A 9,500-nucleotide genomic window follows, 5' to 3' on the forward strand; every position below is an offset into this window, starting at 1 on the left:
CTATTCAAAAAACACTCATTTTTGTAAATATTTCTCAAAGTACCCATTTTAGTAAATAATTTTTTTCACAACACTCTTTTAGGAAAAAAAAACTCTTCGTTCAGATGGGTGGTGGTGGATGTTAGAGGGCGATGGAGGTGGTGGTGATGTAGAAATAGAAGAGAGGGTAAAAAGGTAAAAAGAGAAGAAAAGTTTCAAAACAATTTGTTACAAAGATGGAGATGCATAGGAAACCAATATTTTAGGACCTAACTTTTGAAAGACAAAACAAAATAAAAATTATGCCTAATAAATATATGATTTGATAAAACTTGAAGATGCAACTACAGAAACATTTGAAAGGCCTTTTAAAATATGTTACATCTCAAATTAGTTTAATTTTAATCATTTTAAGAGTTTCCAGTGACATTATTTGGACATGATGGGTTGTATGTGTTATGAGTATGTCAGGGTTATGCCCATACTTGTATGGGTTATACCAATCTATGGGTTTTTTAACAGAGCCGTCCCCAAGAACTCTCAAAAAAATTTAGGCCTCAGGCGAAAAAAAAAATTGGGCCCAAAATTGTGGTTGGAGAAATGAATTAAAAAAAACCTTGGTGGTGGAGTCAAGACTTGAACTTGAGATATTTGCATTATCTTGAGATGATTTTTCCACTCAACCACCAACACTTTTTTGCATAATAAGTAGATGCATATATTAAATATATAACTAAGTAGGGGATGGTTCAAATGAAAACCACTTTTATTGTGAAAACTCGAAAACTAACTAAAAAAAGCCTAAAAAACACACAAAATTTTTTTTTTTCATTTTTTTTTATAAAAATCGCTAGTTTTTATATATAAAAAAAACTTTTTTTCAAAAAAAAAAACTTTTGTGTAGTGCACATGTGTAATAATACACATGTGTAGTACACATACATATGTGCAGTATTACACATGTGCACTACACAATTTTTTTTTTTTTTTGAAAATTTTTTTTATATTAAAAAACCTGCGCAATTTTGATTGCAAAAAAAAAATAAAAAAAAAATTTTTTTTGTATGTTTTTTTGGCTTTTTTTAATTAGTTTTCGAGTTTTCACAATAACTAGTGGTTTTCATTTAAACCTTCCCCTAACTAAGTATATATATATATATAGGGGCTGCTAGAATGAGAACCACCCCGAGTTGTAAGAACCGCGAGAACTACACCCCACGGAGCGCCGTTCGCCGCGATTTTTTTTTACAAGTAGATGTGTGCATTATAAACACGGCCGTAAAAAATCACGGCGAACGGCGCTCCGTGGGGTGTACTTTTTTACACCTCAAGTTTGGTGTTTTTTAATTTTTTTTCTTTTTTCTTTTTTTTCCACCAAACTTGAGGTGTAAAAAAGTACACCCCACGGAGCGCCGTTCGCCGTGATTTTTTACGGCCGTGTTTATAATGCACACATCTACTTGTAAAAAAAAAATCGCGGCGAACGGCCCTCCGTGGGGTGTAGTTCTCGCGGTTCTTACAACTCGAGGTGGTTCTCATTCTAGCGGCCCCCTATATATATATATATATATATATATATATATATATATATATATATATATATATATATATATATATATATATATATATATATATATATATATATATATATATATATATATATATAAATATAGGGGGCTGCTAGAATGAAAACCACCCCGAGTTGTAAGAACCGCGAGAACTACACCCCACGGAGCGCCGTTCGCCATGATTTTTTTTTACAAGTAGATGTGTGTATTATAAACACAGCCGTAAAAAATCATGGCGAACGGCGCTCCGTGGGGTGTAGTTTTTTACACCACAAGTTTGGTGTTTTTAATTTTTTTTTTCTTTTTTCTTTTTTTTTCACCAAACTTGTGGTGTAAAAAACTACACCCCACGGAGCGTCGTTCGCCATGATTTTTTACGGCTGTGTTTATAATATACACATCTACTTGTAAAAACAATCATGGCGAACGGCGCTCCGTGGGGTGTAGTTCTCGCGGTTCTTACAACTCGAGTTGGTTTTCATTCTAGCGGCTCCCTATATATATATATATATATATATATATATATATATATATATATATATAAAAGATCATAGAAACCTTTCGAGCCCTTTAAAAATTTGGGCCTCGAGCGACGGCACGGGTTGGCCGGCCCAAGAGCCGGCCCGGGGTTTTAAAACTCATTTCTTTGTTTGTGGATTTGTGGGTGACTTTTCCGGTGGAGTTGTCGTTACCACCACCGGTATGGTATTGTTGTTGGTGGCTGTTTCTATGGCTTTGCCTTTGCCACCACCAGTGGCTTTGATGTGGCTAGATAATTTTGTTTTGAAAGTTGAAGGCATACATTGAAGCAACAACATGATTACATTGTACGATGCCAGTATTGATTTGGTGTTGTCGTTTTTGCTCATTGCTTTGTGATTGATGATGTTGAGTATCGGTCAAGTTGTCGCGTTGGTGTAGATGAATCTGGCTATGATGAGTGGAAAATTTTATTTGAACAATCATTAAAGTTGCTATGGCATGGATGGTGGATGGGAGGTTTAAACCTGCAAGCCCTTTGCCGCTACGTTTTTCCGGTACTCTGAGCCTAAGTTTTCACTTTACATTTTGATTTTGTTTTTACCTTTTATTTTTGAGTTTTTATTTTGTATCAGGTTTGATTTAGAATTTTGGATTTTCTTATTTCTTATGTTGTTGAAGGCTATGCTAAAAAGCCTTACTGTTAAAGATAAAAATTCTATGCAAAATTGTTTCTTCTTTAAGCTTAGCTACTTTTTTAGGCTTATGTATAGACAAAGATTTGCTATCGTTGCGAACTATGTTGGTCAGTTGGATGATATGAAATCCATTGTTGTAATAGTGGTGGCAAGACTCAAGGTTAAACACCATGTGTGGCATTTTGTTGCTCAGATGTAGGTTTATTTGGTTCTTTGTTTGTTTGCCTTTTGGTTGAGGTCACTGAGCGTCTTTCTTTATTGTCACTTTGAGGCCACCGAGCGTCTTTCTTTATTGTCAGCAAACTCTAATGAGTTATTATTTCTGCCCTTCATGGAAGGATATTGAGAGAAGCTCAGATGCTAGACAAAACACAAACATAAACACCAAACACTCCACCACCACTCCGCCAAACTAAACTGGCCGTTATATGCCAACACCAGCACTCGCCGCGTTTGTTCAGATGATCATTCGGGCAACTCTTGATATGAGTTGTCTCAACCTTTTCACACAATGTGTCCTGGCCATGTTTCGTCCTTTGTTGCCCGTGACGCAATGCGCGCGGGGCACTATCTAGTTATTATACAAGTTTTATCATTTGGGCTTTAGTTATTATATAAGTTTTATCATTTGGGCTTTAGTTATTTTACAAGTTTTATCATTTGTCCTTAATTATTATATAAGTTTGGGGTTGTAAAAAGTTAGGGCTTATAAAAATTTGGGATTTTATTAATGTCAAGTATCCTATTTTGTTTGTCGGGAGTATTATCGTATTTGTTCAGAGGTACCCTTTGTATAAAACCAAAATAAAAAATAAAAAATACACTACGAAGACGAGGTTGAGCCGTAGCCCATGCTACCTCTACCATCACATTACCTCCGCCCCTGGCCACCAAGCCACCAGTTTCGGGGACCAATATCCTTCAAAGTGATGTTAGTGGGAGTTAAACTTGGTACCTAAAGGAGAGAAATCAAGTGACTAACCATTAAACCTAGGGCTCTAAACAAACCGAACGAACACGAACAAGGCCTTGTTCGTGTTCGTTCGTTAAGGAAATAAATGTGTTCACGAACGGTTCATGAACACTTACCGAATAAGATTTTATGTTCGTGTTCGTTCATTAAGGAAAGGAAATGAGCGAGTTCGCGAACGGTTCACGAACATAAACGTACACAAATAAATTTCGCGAAAGCGACGAAGGATAAAGATAGATGGCCTAGAGAGTAGCACTCGAACTTGAATCCCTTATTGTGGACCGGAGGTCGATTGTATTCGCCGATGTAGATAATGAGAAATGAAAAGGAAATGATGCATAAACAAGGTGAAAGTGGGTTTCCTAGTTTAATTATTAGGGTAACAAAATAAATAAAAGTTTAATAATATAAAAAGTACAAATAAAATATAAGAAAGTACAGAGATCTTCAATTATAACACAAACATACGAACATAAACGAACGCAAATCAACGGTTGTTCACGAACACGTTCACGAACACCTTACCGAACGTTCACGAACACAATCGAACGAACGAGACCTTTGTTCATGTTCGTTCATTTAACTAATCGAACGGAATTTCTTGTTCATGTTCGTTCGTTTATTAAACAAACGAATATAAACGAACTTCTCGCCGAACAGTTCAAGAACTGTTCGTCGAACGTTCGGTTCGTTTACAGCCCTAATTAAACCAACTTTTATGACAACAATATTGACTTTTGATGTATCTCCATTTGAGGAAGTATACTTTTGACTTTGACTTGCTAATTTAGATTATTCAGGGGTAGATTGCAAATTAAGGGGCTGTTTGTTTACCTTTTAATGAGCCTCTTAATGGTTTAGACTTCTTAGACCTCTTACTGGTTCAACACTTAATGGTTCAGACTGTTTGTTTCGCGAGCAGATATCTGAATGGTTCAGACATTTGCCTCTGAATGGTTAAGTATTATACTGAGTCTGAATGGTTAAGACCTCTAATCTGAATTGGTCAGACATTAAGCATTATACTGGCTCTTAATGGTTTAGACCTCTTACTAGTTCAGCACTTAACCATTCAGAAGTTGTTAAACAGCTCATAACTGACTTATTTGGTTACTATAATTTTGACAATGAGCCACGAGACTACCAAATGTCAGACTTTGAATCAGATTTAGGATTGATATAGTGTTGAGTGTATTGAAGTATGTGAATCACAGAAATTATCAAAAGGATATACAAATAGGAATTGTAATAGGAATATTATCCTTGGTGATGATCAAATGGAATGATCATCAAATATATACGCATAGATGACGGTTATTCACGCAAATAAGCAAAACGACACAACCGTTGTTTGCATATATCAATCTTATGATGTAATTGTCATGCCAATCTATCCGAGATCTTTGGTAATAAGGACCCACATATTGTTTTCTATAACTTGCAAATGCCCTCCTTCTTTTCTAACAGTTAAATATAGGTCCAATTCGTAAGTATTAAAATAAAAACCAGTCTATCATAATTTTGAACTTAGGGTACAGGAAGAGGGGAACGAAAATGAATTAGGAGAGAAAAGGAAGGAAAAAATGTGATTTTTTTCGTGTTCCCGATTTTAATAAAAAGTAAGGAAAAGAGAAGAAATCAAGAATTTTATGTGTTCCCAAGTTAGGAGGAAAAGATAAGAACAATTTTACCATTATACCCTTTAAACATAAAACATTTTAATTAACCTAAAATATGTCATGAGGTAATTTAGTAATTGATAAGATTTTCTCTCATAATCTCCCGATTTGAGAGGATAAATATACGTACAAATTTTTTTCCATTTTCCCTCATTTCCCTTCCCATTCTATCCTTAAAAATCTCGGAAACATGGTTTTTTCATATTTTCATCTCTTGTGTAAACTCAATTCCTTCTAAGAGATCTATAACGAATATGAGCCAAAAAAAAACACATTTGTAAATTATTTTTAAGCTTATGTACGTATATGTATATAAGCCAAAAAATTAAAAAATCCGTTTATAAAATTTCATGATACAAACAAAATGTTTTTTCTTTAGTTTTATTAGAAACTTTTAATTAACTCTTGTTAGATAACATATTTTTAAAAGGAAATTATTTTTACCCAATAAAATTAGGAGAGAGAAAAGGTAACTATTCAAAAAACACTCATTTTTGTAAATATTTCTCAAAGTACCCATTTTAGTAAATAATTTTTTCCACAACACTCTTTTAGGAAAAAAACACTTGGTTCAGATGGGTGGTGGTGGATGTTAGAGGGCGATGGAGGTGGTGGTGATGTAGAAATAGAAGAGAGGGTAAAAAGGTAAAAAGAGAAGAAAAGTTTCAAAACAATTTGTTACAAAGATGCGAGATACATAGGAAACCAATATTTTAGGACCTAACTTTTGAAAGACAAAACAAAATAAAAATTATGCCTAATAAATATATGATTTGATAAAACTTGAAGACGCAACTACAGAAACATTTGAAAGGCCTTTTAAAATATGTTACATCTCAAATTAGTTTTAATTTTAATCATTTTAAGAGTTTCCAGTGACATTATTTGGACATGATGGGTTGTATGTGTTATGAGTATGTCAGGGTTATGCCCATACTTGTATGGGTTGTAACAACCTATGGGTTTTTTAACAGAGCCGTCCCCGAGAACTTTTAAAAAACTTTAGGCCTCAGGCGAAAAAAAAAACTGGGCCCAAAATTGTGGTTGGAGAAATGAATTAAAAAAAACCTTGGTGGTGGAGTCAAGACTTGAACTTGAGATATTTGCATTATCTTGAGATGATTTTTCCATTCAACCACCAACTCTTTTTTGCATAATGAGTAGATGCATATATTAAATATATAACTAAGTATATATATATATATATATAATATAAAAGCTCATAGAAACCTTTCGGGCCCTTTAAAAATTTGGGCCTCGAGCGACTGCACGGGTTGGCCGGCCCGGGGTTTTAAAACTCATTTCTTTGTTTGTGGATTTGTGGGTGACTTTTCCGGTGGATTTGTCGCTACCACCACCGGTATTGTTGTTGGTGGCTGTTTCTATGGCTTTGCCTTTGCCACCACCAGTGGCTTTGATGTGGCTATATAATTTTGTTTTCAAAGTTGAAGGCATACATTGAAGCAACAACATGATTACATTGTACGATGCCAGTATTGATTTGGTGTTGTCGTTTTTGCTCATTGCTTTGTGATTGATGATGTTGAGTATCGGTCAAGTTGTCGCGTTGGTGTAGATGAATCTGGCTATGATGAGTGGAAAATTTTATTTGAACAATCATTAAAGTTGCTAGGGTATGGATGGTGGATGTGAGGTTTAAACCTGCAAGCCCTTTGCCGCTACGTTTTTCCGGCACTCTGAGCCTAAGTTTTCACTTTACATTTTGATTTTGTTTTTACCTTTTATTTTTGAGTTTTTATTTTGTATCAGGTTTAATTTAGAATTTTGGATTTTCTTATTTCTTATGTTGTTGAAGGCTATGCTAAAAAGCCTTACTGTTAAAGATAAAAATTCTATTCAAAAATGTTTCTTCTTTAAGCTCAGCTACTTTTTTAGGCTTATGTATAGACAAAGATTTGCTATCGTTGCGAACTATGTTGGTCAGTTGGATGATATGAAATCCATTGTTGTAATAGTGGTGGCAAGACTCAAGGTTAAACACCATATGTGGCATTTTGTTGCTCAGATGTAGATTTATTTGGTTCTTTGTTTGTTTGCCTTTTGGTTTAGGTCACTGAGCGTCTTTCTTTATTATCACTTTGAGGCCACCGAGCGTCTTTCTTTATTGTCAGCAAACTCTAATGAGTTATTATTTCTGCCCTTCATGGAAGGATATTGAGAGAAGCTCAGATGCTAGACAAAACACAAACATAAACACCAAACACTCCACCACCACTCCGCCAAACTAAACTGGCCGTTATATGCCAGCACCAGCACTCGCCGTGTTTGTTCAGATGATCATTCGAGCAACTCTTGATATGAGTTGTCTCAACCTTTTCACACAATGTGTCCTGGCCATGTTTCTTCCTTTGTTGCCCGTGACACAATGCGTGCGGGGCACTTTTCTAGTTATTATACAAGTTTTATCATTTGGGCTTTAGTTATTATATAAGTTTTATCATTTGGGCTTTAGTTATTTTACAAGTTTTATCATTTGTCCTTAATTATTATATAAGTTTGGGGTTGTAAAAAGTTAGGGCTTATAAAAATTTGGGATTTTATTAATGTCGAAGTATCCTATTTTGTTTGTCGGGAGTTTTATCGTATTTGTTCGGAGGTACCCTTTGTATAAAACCAAAATAAAAAATAAAAAATACACTACGAAGACGGGGTTGAGCCGTAGCCCATGCTACCTCTACCATCACATTACCTCCGCCCCTGGCCACCAAGCCACCAGTTTCGGGGACCAATATCCTTCAAAGTGATGTTAGTGGGAGTTAAACTTGGTACCTAAAGGAGAGAAATCAAGTGACTAACCATTAAACCTAGGGCTCTAAACAAACCGAACGAACACGAACAAGGCCTTGTTCGTGTTCGTTCGTTAAGGAAATAAATGTGTTCACGAACGGTTTATGAACACTTACCGAATGAGATTTTATGTTCGTGTTCGTTCATTAAGGAAAGGAAATGAGCGTGTTCGCGAACGGTTCACGAACATAAACGAACACAAATAAATTTCGCGAAAGCGACGAAGGATAAAGATAGATGGCCTAGAGAGTAGCACTCGAACTTGAATCCCTTATTGTGGGCCGGAGGTCGATTGTATTCGCCGATGTAGATAATGAGAAATGAAAAGGAAATGATGCATAAACAAGGTGAAAGTGGGTTTCCTAGTTTAATTGTTAGGGTAACAAAATAAATAAAAGTTTAATAATATAAAAAGTACAAATAAAATATAAGAAAGTACAAAGATCTTCAATTATAACACAAACATACGAACATAAACGAACGCAAATCAACGAATGTTCACGAACACGTTCACGAACACCTTACCGAACGTTCACGAACACAATCGAACGAACGAGACCTTTGTTCATGTTCGTTCATTTAACTAATCGAACGAAATTTCTTGTTCATGTTCGTTCGTTTATTAAACAAACGAATATAAATGAACTTCCCGCCGAAAAGTTCAAGAACTGTTCGCCGAACGTTCGGTTCGTTTACAGCCCTAGTTAAACCAACTTTTATGACAACAATATTGACTTTTGATGTATCTCCATTTGAGGAAGTATACTTTTGACTTTGACTTGCTAATTTAGATTGTTCAGGGGTAGATTGCAAACTAAGGGGCTGTTTGTTTACCTTTTAATGAGCCTCTTAATGGTTTAGACTTCTTAGACCTCTTACCGGTTCAACACTTAATGGTTCAGACTGTTTGTTTCGCGAGCAGATATCTGAATGGTTCAGACATTTGCCTCTGAATGGTTAAGTATTATACTGAGTCTGAATGGTTAAGACCTCTAATCTGAATTGGTCAGACATTAAGCATTATACTGGCTCTTATTGGTTTAGACCTCTTACTAGTTCAGCACTTAACCATTCAGAAGTTGTTAAACAGCTCATAACTGACTTATTTGGTTACTATAATTTTGACAATGAGCCACGAGACTACCAAATGTCAGACTTTGAATCAGATTTAGGATTGATATAGTGTTGAGTGTATTGAAGTATGTGAATCACAGAAATTATCAAAAGGATATACAAATAGGAATTGTAATAGGAATATTATCCTTGGTGATGATCAAATGGAATGATCATCAAATATATACGCATAGATGACGGT

This window comes from Helianthus annuus, chromosome 2 (genome assembly GCF_002127325.2).
Source record: "Helianthus annuus cultivar XRQ/B chromosome 2, HanXRQr2.0-SUNRISE, whole genome shotgun sequence".
In the NCBI taxonomy this organism is placed as follows: Eukaryota; Viridiplantae; Streptophyta; class Magnoliopsida; order Asterales; family Asteraceae; genus Helianthus; species Helianthus annuus.